General features: G+C 37.7%; 1 pseudogene; it reads right to left on the bottom strand.

The window, feature by feature from the left end:
* Positions 1-16,280: 16,280 nt before the first annotated feature.
* Positions 16,281-17,785, bottom strand: LOC118615076 (annotated as a pseudogene).
* Between the last annotated feature and the right edge of the window lie 289 nt (positions 17,786-18,074).

Genomic DNA, 18,074 nt, shown 5'->3' with positions numbered 1-18,074 from the left:
CCAATGGATATATTTACACAAAGACTCAAAGTTACATGAGCAGGAAAGTTCATTACAATATTAGTTGCCATCACAAAAAAAGTGAAAACAATTCATATGTCCATCAATAAGAGAATGCTTAAATAGTGTTGGTACATCCATATTGTAGTATTTGACCATATGGAATGAGCACCAAAATATATTAAGTAGAAAAAGGTGAAATTTGGTATGCATGATATGATCCATTTTTCTTTAGAGTGTTAAATTGTACATATATACACATACAGGTAATCCTCACTTTGTATGGTTCTCATATGGACAAATTTCAGTTAGCATGGGTTAAATAAGACCATTCTTAATTCAAATGGTTCCAATTTTAGTTTCCACAGAATATTAATCGTCATTGGGTAAGTATAAAATTTATTGTTATCTCTTTAGTCCACAAATTACTACATAAATAATATATGCACATTGATCAGTGACTACTCACTACGACTTCTTTTAGCGTCTGTTGGTGATCAGTCACGGATCGCACACATTTGTTATTCGGTTCCCAAACAGATGGCAGAGCAAGTAGTCATGTGCCTCTCAATCGCCCAGTGATGTGACATTTTACAAAAATGAAAGATTCAAAGAAGGAATTAGGAGCAACAAAAGAAAGAAAAGTGGTAATGCTGGAAGATAAATTCAAATTGCGTGAAGTGAAGGTATAGAAGAAAATAGCTGACCATGGGAATGTTGACACTACTGCATTTAAGAGACTCAAGATCTGAAACAAGAAAAACTTAGTGAAGGCCCACTAACCAACATAAGCAACAAAAGTGATTGTGAGAAAAAAGATGAAAGTGTCTCAGAGGAAGTGACACCAAAAAAAAAAAAAAAATCCCATTAAAGGAACTCTCGGATTTATTTCATGACATTGAAAGCTTAAAGGATAAAATGTTGGAAATTCATCCAAATTTAGAAAGGAGTAATATGACAATTTGACAAGGCATAGAAAAGATACTCTCTCAGTATCATCAAGTTATATGATGAAAAGAAGGCAAGCATTCTTGCTAAATTTTTCCAAGGATATACATACTTTATTTCTCAATGTTTCTAAATAAATAGTAGTTTTACTATTTTTTTTCTTTTCTCCTACATTAATAACAAATCATAAGAGAGTTTTCAATATTTTAACAAAAAATGTTAAGGATAATGAAACAGTTGTAATTTTTCTCATTTTTTTCTCATTATTTTTAAGATCACTTTGCATGGCTTCAGTTTGCACACTTTTTTATATGGTCCAGGACTACTATGAAAAGCAAGAATCACCTGTATATATGAAATATGAATATGTAAGTATGTATATGTATTTTTTAAATGGAAGTATATACAAGGAATTGTTAATAGTGGTTACTTCTGAGGAATGAGGCTGAGGGAGAGTGGTAGCAAAGGGAAATTTTATTTTCATTTTATATCCTTCTGAACTGTTTGACTACTTTCCCTTTAGTATGTACTATTTTTAATAGAAAATCTAATTAATAAAAATAAATATAGAGACAAACCTAAGTTAATAAAGCTTTCAAAATGTTTTGTGTATATTTTTGGTGCTTTTATTGTCGCCCTTACCTCACTTGGGAAATAACCTTAAGTTTTTACTGAGAATTTCAATAGAATTCACGACACCAAAAAGATTCAAATCCATTGCTACAAGGTCACATTTATCCCATTCTCAAACAGAAAGATTGCAAAATATGCAGTTTCTTCAGACATGAATATGTTCTGAGTTATTAATTTCATTTGTCTGTGGGGAGAATTGGCCTGAAAACAAGTCCAGCTGATGGTGATGTCCAAGTGCAATTTGTAAACAAATGCCTTAAACAAAACGCGTCTGCAGTGTTTGGTGACTGAATGTGCATCTGTTTAAACAGCAGCAGGGTTGAAGCAAAATATGACCTTGTACACAACCTTGAAAGTTTACTGGCTACCAAACAAGATTCCAAAATACATGGTGAAGAGCATTTGGAGAATAATGTTGAGGTTCCTGGTGTATTTACTCTGCCAAGACCTAGATGCTCAGAGAATGAAGGGTCTCACAAGGATTTAACCACTGATGCTGGATGAGCAACTGAGGTTCAACTGGGTTCAAGAAGATTCAGTAACTTGTCCATTTCCACATAGTGGGTAAATGGTAGAGCTAGGACTTGAATTCTTAATTCTTGAAGCTGTGCACAAACCCACTGAGCTGCACATCTCCAAAGTGCTTGGAAATGCCTTTGGTCTATGGAGTAGTCCCTTCTTATCCATGGGAGATACAGACCCTCAGTGGATGTCTGAAACTGTGGATAGTATCAAGCCTTATATATATTTTGCTTTTCCCACAAACTTTATCCCAAAGTATAAAGTTTAATGTATAAATTAGGCACAGTGAGAGATTAACAGCAATAACTAATAAATAGAACAATTATAACAATAAACTAATAAAAGTAATGTGAATTCGATCTCTCAAAATACTATTCTGTTACTTATCTTTTCACTTAAAGGAAGCACTTTACAGCTTCTCTTTAGCATACCCTAATTACCAGCATCACTATTCTTGTGATTTGGGGCATTATTAAGTAAAATAATAGTTACTTGAACACAAGCATGGTGATACTGGACGGTTGATCTGATAACCTACATAGCTACTAAGTCACTAACGAGTAGGGACCATATACAGTGTGGATACACTGGACAAAGGGATGATTCACGTACTGGGTAGGATAGAGCAGGACAGCTCGAGATTTGATCACACTATTCACAATGCTGCATGATTTAAAACATATAAATTTCTTATTTCTGGAATTTTCCATTTAATATTTTTGGACAAGGTTGATGAGGAGGCGGGGTAACCAAAACCATGGAAAGTGAAATTGTGGACAAGGGGGGCTACTGTACATGTTTTGCTGCATCTTCCTTTTACCAGAAATCTTGCTAATCCCAGATTATCTAATCCCAAAATCTGCTCAGTGCTGCCATGCTTTTCTGAACCCTGCTCACCTGGTACTTGCCCTTGTGGACATTCAGGCCCTTTGACCCTGGTTTCTACCCTGTTATGTTTCTCTCATGTGGCCTCTATAGCTGGGGATCATCTTGCTTTTCCAGCTTCACATTCCAATCAGTTCAGAGGAATTGTACATGAGCGTTGGTGTTGCCCCTGAAAGGATGGCCTGGTCTGGCTTTCACTGACTTGGCAAAGGATTCTATGTCTACAAATCAAAATCACTATATTATACACCTAAAACTAATGTAGCCAATATAAGATTGCATGCCAGCTATACTTACGCACTTAAATTAAAAAAAAAAGAAACATCTGACCACAAGTCTATAAATGAAAATGATGTTAAGTTGGGCAGGGTGGAATTCTGTAGTCTAGCAAAGTTGCACCCTATTTGAATAGCCAAAATTTGTTTAGCAAAATATGTTTTCAGTTGGATTAAATCCTACAGGATTTCAATTAACATTTCGAAAAGTGAAACTGTGTTCTTTTGGGGGTATTTTAAGCAGTGGTTAAATGGGCAGTGGAAAATATTCCCTATCTGGGGAGCCTTTTCCTTCTTTAAAGGTTATGCTAAGTCTGAGTGGATGCTATTGGGGTTCCTTCATAAATAATAGAGTCACATCTGGGCCTTTTATAGAACTTTTCTTGTCAGAGCATTGAAGAGTTTGACAAGTGTTCACAAAGAGAACCTATTGAAAAGGATGATTCTTCAAGAGTGGAAACTAGAACTTGCATAGCCTTTGAGATAATACATGGCTGAAAAATAATCAGAGTTTAAAATGTGCAGGCTCAGAAAATAAGTCTAAGTTTGATAGAAACTCCTTCGTTGATTATAAAAGAGATTAAGAGTAAGACCATGAGATTGAAAGAGACCAAAAATCCTCTCAAATAGAGAGGATTGTACTTCCCATAGCCATGTAGTCACGCTAATGGTATTGTTCAATGTGCCATGGTATAACCATATAGGATTTCATTTAATCTTCTCAACAATCCTGATTTAAGATCACAGTGTTAAATGTATATTTGAGTCCTCTGAGTTAGTAGGTGTCAAATCCAGAACGCAAACCCAGGTCTGACTCTAAACAGCACACTCGACATTATGATACCTTGCCTTTAATAATGCCAATAGAACATCATCTATTTAATATGTTTTATTAGAATAGCACTAGTTTCTAAAACAGATAAACCCTAAATCTCAGTGGTTTAACAAAACAAAAGTTTATTTCTTGCTCATGTTAAGTCTGTTGGCAGCAAGGGGTTGGCAAAGAAGGCTATGCTCTACACAGTCGGGATCTAAGCCGACATATGCTGTGCCATCTTTAACACTTGGTTCCAGGCTTGGAAGTGGCACATCCATTTTTGTCCATAATTTACTGGTCAAGTTCAATCATATGACCACACTTACCTATAAAGGAGTCTGGTAAATAAAAATTAGTTGTGGGATCATGAGGGAAGGGAACAGGAATTGGTGAATAGCCTATCAGTTTCTACTATACTTGTGCTTTTTATGTAGTTATCAGAATTGAAGTATAGCATGAGGAATATAGTCAATAATATTGTAATAACCATGTGCCATGACAGATGGTTATTAGACTTACTGTGGTGATCACATCATAAGATATATAAATGTCAAATTACTATGCTGTATACCTGCTATGTTTTATGTCAACCATAGTTTAATTTTAAAAAAATTTAAGTATAATAAATAAGTGTTGGTACCTACTAAATGCCAGGTTCCGAAGATTTAAGAATGAATCAGACTGAATCCATGTCCTGTCTAGTGGGGAATATACATACACACACACACACACACACACACACACACACACACAGATTATATGGATGACATTCTTATATAGATAACTATTCTATGGCACTTGGCTCTTAGGTTGCATTTATGTATGCAGAGATACTCCCTAGTACAGAAGTACTGATTTGGCTGTTTTTGAATCCCTAAAATTGTCTGCTGCAGAGTCTGAACCTAGATGGCAGTCTAGGGTAGGTTTTTCTCTTCCCTAAAAACCGTTGATTAAGGAACCCATCTGCAAGCCCATCGACACAATGCAAAAGCCACATTGATCACAGCCCACAACTCCCTTTCACATTGTCAAGCTCTTGTAGCAGAATAAGCATTCCACCTTATTCCACCTGACATTATTGCCTCACCCATCATGTTTCCTAATGCCATTAAAATGCGCTGCAGTAGTTTTACCATTTGTCTGCATTAAATTTTGTGTACTTGTTTTGGTTCTTAGAATTGCATAAGGGCTATAAACAAGGAATTTATATCCTTTTTTTGGCTCATACACAATTTAAGAAAAAGAAAATGAAGGGTTTGTGAGAATTATGTCCCACATAATGACGACTGCTGGGCCACAAAAGTCTGCATAGACCTTACCAGTGGCCAAAACTAAAAGAAAAAGAACTTTGATCAGGTAAAGACTCATCTACACATAAAAAAAGATTGCATTTACTTAGGAGAAGAAGTTTCATGGGCAGTAAAACAGCAAAATTTCCCTCAAGGGTTACCTATAAAAGTAAAACTGAGCAGTGGAAGGTTATTACCCTTAACAACACCCATGATCACTGAAATAGCAAGTTTAACACTGACTTTTCTGTAGCGTTCATAAATGCAGAACATTTACAGATACATGCCAATTAAAATGATTTCATGGTGGACCAAAGCAAAATGGACTCCTAATTCAAACAAAATTATAACAGATTCATGTGAAACCCTTATGATTTTTTTTCCAGTCATAGTTTTACTATATTCTTAGATTTCTATTCAAATTTGAAATCTTAATGTTTTATTTTCATAAATTCATTTTTACATTTTGGCCCACACTGTAACTTAAAAATTAGGTTGCCTTTTCTCTATATCTCTGTGCTAAAGAGAAAAAACAACTGCTTCTCTGTTGTTCTAGCTTCCTTTTAATATTTAAAAACAAAATAAATATTTAACTTATATAGGACCTAGTCTCTCAGAATTAGGATACAGGTTTTCAAGAAATTTTTCCCGCGTAATGCCAAGGAAGATTCAAAAAACCATTTATAGGCATTTGGGGATGAAGGAACTTTCGGTTAATAGTAGCCATGCCTGAAATTAGAACTAGCTAATAACAAGCATATTCTTGTATAGGCTTCCAGGTTTTTTTTTCCTGAGGTCAACATTTTTTTTTCTTTGACATTCTTCATGTTTTATGACTGTTTCCCTTTTTTTCGTATCTATAATTTGTAGCTTATTATTTGTACTCTCGTCTTAACCTATATTTAAAATCTCCCTAACTAAATGACCATTTGCACCTAGAAGCATAATTCTGTTCAAATTACTAGAATCTTCATGTTTTTCCTGTCTAATGTTTTATGTTTATGACAACATGCTGTGATAATAATTCTCACTGGTATGCCCCATAATGATCCAGTTACACAAGTGTGTTCACTGATAATAGATGGCTGAGGAGACTTCCTGTTACCATGACAAGGGAAAATTGAGCTGCGAGTATATTAGTGGATAAATTGGTAGTCATATATTAATTTAGAGATAATTTGTAAAAATTTCTTTGATAACATACCCAAACATGTGGTACTAATATCTCAGATTCCCATCTCTGTCACAGTCACATATCATTGATCAAGCCTTTCTGAGGTTAAACCCCTTAATAGCTCTCCACCCTTTGCTTCTCTATCATTCCTACTATTATCTCAGTTCAGGGCCCCATGATCTTTCATCCACATCATTCTGACTTGCCTTCTAACTCTTCTCCACCATTTTTTCTCATGACCTCTCTTCAGTCCACCTCTACACAGAAGAGCAATCTTTCTAAAACACAAATGTGATCATGTCCCTCCTGTACTAAAAAACTTCAATGATATTCCTTGTCCTCAAACTCCTTATATGGCTTCTAAGGTTCTTTATAATAGAAATCCTGCTTGCCTCTGTACCTTTTCTCATCCCACTGCCCATCCTTCCTTCTTCCCACTCTACTTTAGCATCCCTCTTCTGCTCCAGCCATACCATATTTCCTTCTGTTCCTTGAATCGCCACATGGTCTGTCACATGGTCTTTTGACCTTTATACTCTGTTTCTTCTGCTGAAATACTCTTCTCTCCATCTTTTCCTTCAAGTTTTAGCTAGTATGCGGTGCCTCAAAGTAAACTTAACCTCACATCCAATAATGAGTTAGATGTCCTCTTGTGGATGCTCACAGCATCTTACACTTAGCACCATTGTAGCACACACATATCATACTCTTGTCAATTTACTTTTCATTGAAAGTCTCCAAATGTAGGCTGTTTGAGGAAAGGGACAGGTCTTAAGAAAAAGAAATTCTTTTATATATATATATATCTCAAAAATTCTTTTTAAAATTATACATATAGGTGTATGTGTGTGTATATATATATATATCTAACATACATATATATATATATATTAGATAGATTCTGAGTTCCTGGTAATTAATTACACATGGCATTGTAATTATAAAAGAAAGGCAGTATGGTACAGGGGAAAGGACAGATTAGGGCTCGATCCTGCCCCTGCCTCCTGACCAGCTATGAGAACTTGGACAAGTTATTTGACCTTCCTGAGCCTTAGTTTCCTCATCTGTAAATGAAATAAGACTATCTAGTTTCAAGGTTGTTGTAAGAGGCTCAATAAAATTGATAGAGGGAAAAGGCATGAGAACTACACAAATTAACAAGTTGTATTCAGAACCTGCAATGTGCTGCCAGACCACGGGAAACCTACAAAAAAGGGAGATTCCTGCTGGGATAACTAACATACTATTTACACATTCTATGAAAGGAAAACAGGAAAACAGAGTCTTTAAGTCATGCTCTACACAAAGTAAACTCAACCATTCCGTCCTTACCTGAGCCAGACCACAGGGAACCTATGAGATTATTAACACGCCTTTAGCACTGCACACTCATATCATTAAAGGAAAATAGGGAAACAAAGTCTTTAAACTGTAATTCATAGAAACTAAGACTCACATCTAAACTGAATTCCTCAGACTTTCAGAGTTTCTCTCATTCTCTTTTTCCCAGAGGAGACCAAACTCTGTTTACAGAGCATTATTCCTTCTTTAACAAACTTTTTTTTTTGTCTCTCATTCTCTGTCTCTGAGAGGAGTCTATAGAGTGTCATTGCTCCTCTAATAAACATTTCTTTTTGTCTCTAACTCTGGCATGCACTTGAATTCTTCTCTGCACCCAGTGAAAGACTCTCCCTCTCTCTCAGTGTAGGACTTGAGTCCTCATTCACAGGAGGATTCACCCATTCTGCATCAAAATGATACACATAAAAGAGCACAATGCCTGGCACATATTAGACTACTTATAAGAGGTGGTCATTATTGTAATACCTGTATTATCAGATTTCCACCACCACCACCACCACCACCAGCCCCCAAAGCATGAGCTATATGGAGGTGGGAACAGAAGACAATCAAAGGAATCTAAGCGCTTCGACAACAATTTTGAAGTCCAGAGGATGGTAGTGGGTGTAGGGAGGAGGAAAGGGATGAGCAAGGAGCTAGTTTTAGCAAAAGGAAGATCTATTAACCTGTCCCTTAGGTGGAACCACTCTGTAGTCTGAGCCCAGAGTGGAGGAAGAAGGAGGCAATGCTCTTCAGGAGCCCAGCTCAATGCTCAGCACCCCAAAGCAATTTCAGCTCAGGTGGTAAGGATGCCAAATGGTGGTGGAGGGCATTTTGAAGTGCACATGAATCACCTGAAGATATGTTGATTCTGATTCAGTAAATCTGGGGTGGAGCCTTAGGTTCTGCATTTCTTACAAACTCCCAGGTAGTGTTAGTGCTACTGATCCAGGGAGCATACTTTGAATTGCAAGGATGTAGAAAAAAACCCACTTACACTAGCCCTTACGGTGTGATGACATGGAAAATCTATTAGTTCTTAGCACATGGCATGAGAATTCCTTTGAAGAAGAATACTTAGTGTGTTTGAGGTGGGAGGTGACTCACCAAAGCACAAGTTGAAGTAATAATTGATGAACTTAAACTACCTTCTCAGGAGGGGGATTTCTATTAACTTCAAGGCCTTTTTGTTTGTGCACCAGGGTGAGTCTGATGTTTGGATTTGAGGGTGGAACATAATTGCTCTGCATGGAAGGTGAGGCAAGCCAGGGGGAACAGAATTTAAATTGGGGAACTGGAGAAATAGGGACTCACATTGGGGAAATGCCTATATAGGTATATAGAACTTGTTTTACAATATACATATTTTTATTCATCCTTTCCAAACAATCCTTTGGATTGTTTGCCAGTGCTTTTTGGGCATATGACTTTTTTTTCTTTTCACGGGGAGAGGACTTGAAGAGGTGAATAAAAGGACAGCTCACAGCAGGGTTAACTAGCCTCAAAAGTTTTCTTCAACAGCTGCTGGGTGGCATAGTTAGGCAGGAGCAAGGGTGGGACATACCCCGTTCTTCTATTGTGTACAATGACTCCATGCTATCAAAATCAGTAATTAAAGCAAAGAGCAATAATGGGTTGACAAAAACACAGAGACAATAATGACAAGGGAGACAAAAGAACAGCATGTTGGGGAAAAGTATAACAGAGCCTGGAGTATTACCTAGAAAAGAGCAAAGCCATCAAAATGATCAAGTTTTATCAGCCATTTTCAGTCTTGCTTTATTCATAACCTCACAAAACCATAGGAAGTGGCACTAGTTTTAAAACAGAATTTTCACCTGGGGTCCAGGAAAGGGTTTGAAGAGGTGGTAGTGTTGAATCTCCTAAAACTATGTGCAAAAATTATGTGTAATTTATATGTGAATATGGATAGCTTTCTAAGGAGAGGCTACCTAGCTTTCACAGAATTGCATGTCAAATGGTCATATGAAAATGGATATTAATCATTGACTTAAAAATTAAAGCCAGCTAGAAATCTGTCTTTGATACTCCAACCTATGAAAATAATGAAAAAAATGGGTAAAAAAGGAAACTAGGAACCTTGTCAATAAAAAATGGGTAAAAAAAGGAAACTAGGAACCTTGTCAATAAAAAATTGTCAATCCAATGTAACACTGATGCTGTTCACTTAAAAATAGTGAAATCCAATCTGAGGATGATGAAGTTTTTATTCTCTATCTCCATAGTAAACAAAAACAATAACAAAAACAAAGTCAAGTTAGACCAGTAGTTCTGTCCCCCAGGGATTATTTGGCAATGTCTGGACATGCTTTTGGGTGTCTCTACAGAGACACTAATTGTATCTAGTGGATAGAGGCCTGGGAAACTGCTAAACATTCTACAATGCACAAGATTGCCCCCACGACAAAGAATTATCTAATCTAAAATGTCAGAAGTGCTTAGGTTGAGAAATCCTGAGTTAGAATAAATGAAAACTTCCTGACTGTGAAGAGTACAAATAATTGAAATATGTACCTTAAAGGTTGTAAATTTTCTTTCTACAAGGTTTTTAACAATTAAGAATCTCATCCCTTGGCAAAGCACCATCATTCTCTGGTCAGGTGAAGGTGCAATCTGTGGAGATGAAGCTGACATGAGAAAGGAGGCTAGATCTTTTTCAATTTCAGATCTTCATGGTTCCTGGCACTGGTGTACAGTTGGTACTTAGTGTTTGTAGAATGAATCAATATCTCTACTGATCTTCCTATTACAAATGACCATTAATTCAACTGTCTGTAGGGTCAAATGCCTTTCTTATTTGGAAGGATAATCATATTTTATCAAATTGAAATTGTAGGGAAATTTAGATAAGGAGACAATCACCTGATCTGAAATTTAGCCAGACTGGTGTCAAGAGCCTGATGGAAATTAGTAGCAATTCCTAATAATTTATCCTCCATATTAGCTTCTTCAAGAACCAGTTTGGAGTGAGTTCAGCCTCTTTTGGGAGGAGCAGTGTCACCTTCCTGGGCACTGGCACCAAAGTGAGTCATGGGTTGTGTGGGTATCCTTTTCTTTTAGCTGGGGCATCAGAGCTGGGTAGTAGCCAACACCACATATTTTAAGCTGCTTTTTGGAGGCATAAGAATGAAAGTGGATTGAAATCTTTTTAACAGTCACACATTCACACTAGAATATTATAGTAAGTGTGAAAGGGAAAATAGAAAATCATGCCTCCACCTACCAAATTAATCAGTCCACTGGTGCAACTCACCTTGTTTTGGAAGTTGTGTAAGTAATCAGAAGTCAATGAAGACATTTATATTCTACTCTTAAAATATTGCCTTGTAAGGGAGAAGATGTGATTGATGTTTAATAAGTCGAATTACTAGGATTTAAATTCATGGGCACAATTTGTAAATTTATGAATATGGTCTGTATAAAACCTTCAACATTAACCTTTAATAGGTTAGGGACATGCAATAGATGCCTATTTTCTTCTTAATGAATAATCAGAAAGCATTTTACACTGTTATAGACATTGTACAGAGTCATGGTTTTGAATTTTTAAATCAGCAATTAGTCAGCTACTGGATACTCAGTGCAAGAATAGTACTCAGCAGTGTGTTTTCTCAAGCCAGACTGATTAAGCAGCTAATTATAGTGCTAGCTATTGCAGCTATGGCCCCCAAGCTTAAAAATATTCATAGTAGTTAGACACGGCTATATTTGCTGTGATACAGGGAGAGCTGTGTGAGTTATAATCTTTTCTCATTAGTGGTAAAAGGAATGAAAAATGTGCTTGTATTAGTCTGTACTCTGTAAAAACAAATGTAGAATCGGATGTGCAAAATCAGGTTTTCAGGAAAATTAAATGAATGCAGTAGGCTACCATTTCTGGAAATTTTTGACATGAGATATGAAGCTGACCTTCTGAATGGATATAAATTATTTCTCAAATACATTTCATCTGAATTAAAGATAAATCTTCTTCTTTCCATCCATTCAATGATACACAGAGCCATTAAATTAAAGCATAAAAATTATGGTTTTCCTTTGCTTGTTGTTCAAAAGCTATGAGCATAAAGAATTTTTCCATATTTGAAGCACAGATCCCAAGGTCTAACTCCATGTTCCCTCAGAGACTGAAGGCTCACAACAGCTCAAAATCACTCCTTTAGTTCTTGAGTTAGGGGCTCTCAAATAATAATAATAAAATAATAATAATAATAATAATAATAATAATAATAATACTCTCCTAAAAGAAAGATATGAAAATCCCAAACCTCATCTCAAATTGTTTTGTGCTTTATGCATTCCTTCAGAAGAATCCTGAGTTGTCTGGGTGAGCAGACTAGGGCAGTCCCAATAAATTCAGAAATAAATTCAATCTAGAATAAATGCAGGGTATAGAAGAGATTTTTTTTTTTAAATGGAGAGCTATTTTCCTGAAATTGAGCCTTTAATGAAACTAGGCTCAGCAAGTCAAAGTTCTGTCTCTTTCTGTTCACCCAAACGAACCATTTTCTGTTCCAGTTTTGTTTGTTCTGAGATTAGGGTGAAAAATCCAAATTCAGGTGCACTGATCCATGAAAGTTACTGGAAAGATAATAATTTTATTGGCTATAAAAAGAGAATCATATTAAAACAGAGCCCCTTTTACATTTTTAATAATAATGACAATAAATAGAAGACTGTCTTCCATTAATTGAATAATCAAAGATAATCACTAAAAACAAACTAACATCATGTGCATTCTGATATGATATGCCAAAATAATGCAATATTAATTCTTTAGTTTCCCTGACAAAAATGAATAACCTGAATCTAATCATGAGGTAAACATCAAGTGAACTCAATCTGTGGGACACATTCTGTAAAATAACTGGCTCGTCTGCTTCATAACTATCAAGGGCAAATAACACAATGAAAGGCTAAGAAACAGTTCCAGGTTAAAAAAGACTAATGAAACATGAAAAATAATGTAACATAGCATGATGCAGAATTAGATTCTGGAGTGGAAAATATCAAATAGTTAGAAAAGATATTATTGGACAACTGATGAAAAATGTATATGGAAGATACTCCACATCGTTGTCATCAGGGAAATGCAAATTAAGGCAATTAGATACTACTACGTACTTATTAGAATGGCCAAAATTCAGAACACTGACAACTTTAATGCTGGTGAAAATGTGGAGTTACAGCAACTCTCATACATTGTCAATGTGAATATAAAATGGTACAGCCACTTTGGAAGGCAGTTTAGTGCTTTCTTATGAAACTAAATCTTACCATACAATCCAGCAATCATGCTCTTTTGTATTTACTGAATGGAGTTGAAAACTTATATCTACACAAAACCTACAAAAGGATGTGTATAGCAGCTTTATTCATAATTGCAAAAACTTGGAAGCAACCAAGATGTCTTTCAGTAAGTGAATGGATAAAGAAACTGTAGTCCCTCCAGATAATAGAATATTATTCAGCACTAAAAAGAAATGAGAACCCAAGTCATGAAAAGACATGAAGAAACCTTAGATGAATATTGATGTGAAAGAAGCTAATCTGAAAAAAGCTACATACCATGATTCCAATGAAATGACATTTCAAAAAGCAATAACCATGGAGACAATAAAAAGATTAGTGGTTGCCAAGAGCGGAGGTGGGGAGAGATGAATAGGCATAGCATAGATGTTTTTTAGGGCAGTGAAAATATTCTGTGAGACATTATAATGATCAATATATATCATTATACATTTGCCAAACCCAAAGATTGTACAACACCAAGAATGAAATTTAGGGTAAACTATGGACTTAGGGTGATTATGATGTGTCAATGTAGGTTTGTCCTTAGTTAAAAAAAAAAGGTACCATTCTGCTGAGTGATGTTGACAATGTGGGGAAGGTATGCATGTGTGGGAAGAGAGGGTATATGGGAAATCTCTGTACTTCCTCTCAATTTTGTTGTAAACCTAAAACTACTCTAAAAAATAAAATATTAAAAAGCATGGACCATAGATAATAGTATTGTACCAGGTTAAATTTCATTGTTCTTATGAAATGCACACTGAATTATTTAGTAAAGGGGCACAGTGTTTCCAAACTTACTCTAAAATTATTGAGGAAAGAGAATTCGCAGATAGAGATAGACATAGAAATGTGTGTATATATAGAGTCATACATGGATAACAAATGGAGAAAAATGGAAAAGGTAAGTAGTTGATGAATTTGTATAAGGGAATTCCTTGTACTACTATTGCAAATAAAAAGTATTTTATAATATAAAAAGGGATGCAATTTATCGAGTATCTAATATGTGAAGCCATGTTCTAGGTGCTATATATACATTACCTAATGTAATTTTACAATTGATATATGAGGTAGGATTGCCCCATTTTACAAGGGAGAAAACTTAGCCCCGAGAAGTTAAGTGATTGTTAAGTGATAGAGAGGCCTGGTCTCATCCTTGGTTGTCCAATTCCAAACCTGGATTTTAGGCCACTACATCTCCTATTTCTCCATGAGAGGCATATTTTTATACTTCTGCATGTTAGTTACCACCTAGACCTTTCGAACTCAAGTTTTTCTGGGGATTTTAAGCTGGCTCTAAGACATTCCAACTTCAATGCAAAAACCTGCTTCCATGCAGCTAAGTACACCAGATAAGCATTGGAGTGGCTTCTGGGGCCTAATGCCAGCTGATCCCCAGTTCAAAGATCTCCAGCCTCCTCAGCCATTACCCCATCAATAAAGCCCCCTGACCAGCCACCCACTTTGATGCTCTTGTTCTCTTTTTTTCATGGTACTCTCCTTAGTCCTGCACTTCTTCCTGGTGCTCACTGAAACCCCCACCCATGTCCTTTTTTCATTCAAATAAAGTTGCCTCCAATCTCAGGATGCTCTTATCCCTGTGCCCCCTCTAACAAAGGTATTTATCATTCTGTTCCTCACATGATACAATATCCTTGTGAGAGGACTGAACTTTTCCAATTGCCCAAGTCTTATGGGTTAAATTATGTCTTTTCAAAAGATACATTGAAGTCCTAATCTCAAGTACCTAAGAATATAACCTTATTTGGAAACAGGGTCATTGCATTAGTTAAGATAAGATGAAGTCATACTCAAGTAGGATGGGCCTTGAATCCAATGGGTCTGGTGCACCTAGAAGTTGATGATGTGAAGATACAAGAGCAGAGAACAACATGGGCAATGGAGGCAGAGACTCGAGTGATGCATCTGTAAGCCAAAAAATGCCAAGGATTGCAAGTTGCAAGGAGAAATTAAGAGAGCAGTATGGAACAGATTCCCTCTCATAGTCTCCAAAAGGTGCCAACTCTGCTGACACTTGGATTCTGGACTTCTAGTTTCCAGAACTGTGGGAGAATATTTCTGTTGTATTAAACCACCCAGCTTATGGTACTTTGTTATGGCAGCCCTAGGAAACTAATAGACCAAGACTGTTTCAAACTCCTTCTTCTACATCAATGGGTAAAAAAGTTGCTGTTCTTTAAAGAGTATGAGTCAGGAAGTGAGTGAGCCTTTCTAAAATCTCCCAAACATGGATGACTTGTTCTCCTTCTGAAATATAAGAAGAGTATTAACTTTAGAAAAGGCACAGTTTCTGTTTCTGCTCCCAACTCTACTGCTCTGGGTCGTACATGAGTTTTTCAGGAGACCAATGACCTAAGTCTTCTCCCAGTGTTTTCTTGATCATGTTTTACTTTCTACAATTTGGTGTCTTCTAGTTCTTCAAACACATCATGAACTTTCAGGCATCCATACATGTGTGTGGTCTCTTCTGCCTGAAATGTCTCTCTTTTCCTCTTTGCTATAAAATGTCCACGTTTTGGTCCACAGAAGCACATAATATATGTCTAGGAAATGTTTGTGGGATGAATGAATTACTCCTTCATCCCCACAATGAGTTATCCACTCCCTTCTCTGTGCTTAGAACATTCTGCATTATGTTGCCTATTTATTTTTCTCTCTACCTCAGATTTTTTTTTTTTCATAACCATATCAAACTTATTATTCTAATGGTACTAATATAGGTGGAGGTGCTTATGGTGACACCACACAAAATTTCCTGCCTTCTCGTTTCTGTAAAAAAGAGAGAAAAGCCTACTCGCTTATTCCATCCTCTTTCTTAGAGAAAATTCACTATGGGCCATTTGCCCAAATAAACCTCTTAATACATTCATTAAAAAATAAACAAATAAAAATAAATTGGACATTTTTATTTTCTCTCTAAAGGAAAGAAAAAAGAAAGCCTTGGGTGCCTTTCCCTTCCCCAGCTCCACTGGCCTAATGAGTCCCTGCTGTGAGAGCATTTCTGTTGCTTCTGAAATCTTGAAATATAAATTCAAAGAAATGGCATCAGTGTTCACGGTGAGCGCTGACATGGAGTGAGCCCCAGCAACCTGTCAGGTGGAGCTCCCCGCGGCACGGACAATCTCGCGAGATTTCGAGAGGAAAATGCGATGGGTCGTTACTGTGGTGGATTGTGGGCCGGACATGGGTGCTGCGCTGGGTCCCGCTAGGGACAGTGCGGCTGTGGAGAGAACCGCCTACAATCTGTCCAGGAAGTAGTCCGGGGCTGGGATGACTTCCTTAAGGCCTTTGTGAACAGGGGCAGTTGGTGGTGGCAAAGGGTCTCAAGCAGAATCTTCCAGCAGTCAGACATGCACTGGGCAAGGCCTGGCCGCCTGTCTGGGGCCTCGGGTCAGTGGCGAAGCCAAAAGACTCGCCGACGGGCAGGTAGGCCTTAACAACAAACATGGGGGTGCCGGCTACCTGGGACTCTTCCTAAACGTAGTCCCACTTCCTCTTCAGAATTTCATAGATGCTACTGACCTCTCATTTCAGACAGATCTCCACAAGATGGGTGGTGTCCAGAAGCTAGGCTGGATGTCAACACGCTGGCTAGAGGCAGTGCCATTCTGGGGAATGATTTGCATCTCATCAGCCTTCAGTGTCACATCGCAGACGTCAAAGTGTTCATCCTGCATCTTCAAGCATGACATCCTTTCTTTGGTGGTCCTTTGGAAGCTAGCCATTACGCTGTCCTTGGTCTCGCTGAGGTACTGCATACCCTTGGTGATGTAGGTGAGGATGTTGAGGTTGATGCTGGCAGGCCCAAAGCACCAGATCTTGCGGGCCTCAGCTATGTCCCATTCCTACTCTCAGCCAGTTATTGGGTCCCTGCTGGAGTACCTGGTGGGCAGACACCTTGCTCTTGTTAATATCCTTGACCAGGCTGTCAGGGAAGGGCTAAGCCTTTGTGTATAGTGCCAGGGAAGGGCTAAGCCTTTGTGTATAGTGCGTGGTGCTTGTTGGGGGACTTGGACAGGCACAGTACATTGCACTCAGCTGACCGTCTCACGGTGCAAGATTTCTTGATTAGGATACGGGCATTTCCTCCTCTAGGTCCATCAGGCAGATCTCCATGTGTATCTCACTGGTCCCCATGATGTACTCCTCAGTGATACATTGCATCATGGTCTCCAACTTGGCTAGCTACTTCAGACCCTCTATCAGCTTGGGGAGGTTGGCCAGGTTTTTGGCCTCCATGGTGCCCCTAAGGACAAGGCTCATGCTAAACTTCATCACCTGCATGCTGTGAGTGTGTGCAAAGATGGTGATGGTGCCCGTCTTCATCAGGAACGGGTCCACACTCAACCAAGCCCACAATGTTTCTGCAAGGCTCTTCCACTGTGGACTCTACCTAACCCCAGACAGTCCCTTGATGACTGGCTCTACTTATGTTTATCCTGGCAGGACAAACAGAACAGTGATTGAAATATAGTAAATACTCATTCAAATTTCTTCTGAAGGAATGGGGAAAAAAAAATGTTGAGTGTTCCATTCCCTTCCCTGCTCCCACCAGCCTCAGGGACATTTCCGTTGCCTCTGAAATGTTGAAATATAAATCAAAAGAAATGGCATCAAGTGTTCATGGTGAGCACTGGTGCAGAGCAAGCCCCAGAAATGTGTCAGGTGGAGCATCCCTTGGCGTGGACAGACTGGTGAGATATGAGGAGACTGAGACAATTGTTGAATTGATTAGAACCTTTATTCACTTTTGGGTATCTACTTATCCATGTACCTGGACATCAGTGCAGTCCGTGTACTATTTTCAAATGCAGGCATCTTTATGATATGTTTCTCTGGCTTCACATGATGTGGTT

This window comes from Rousettus aegyptiacus, unplaced genomic scaffold, assembly GCF_014176215.1.
Source record: "Rousettus aegyptiacus isolate mRouAeg1 unplaced genomic scaffold, mRouAeg1.p scaffold_m13_p_3, whole genome shotgun sequence".
Classification (NCBI taxonomy): Eukaryota; Metazoa; Chordata; class Mammalia; order Chiroptera; family Pteropodidae; genus Rousettus; species Rousettus aegyptiacus.
The sequence above is the reverse complement of the archived record's forward strand: the minus strand, read 5'-3'. Positions and strand labels throughout refer to the sequence as shown.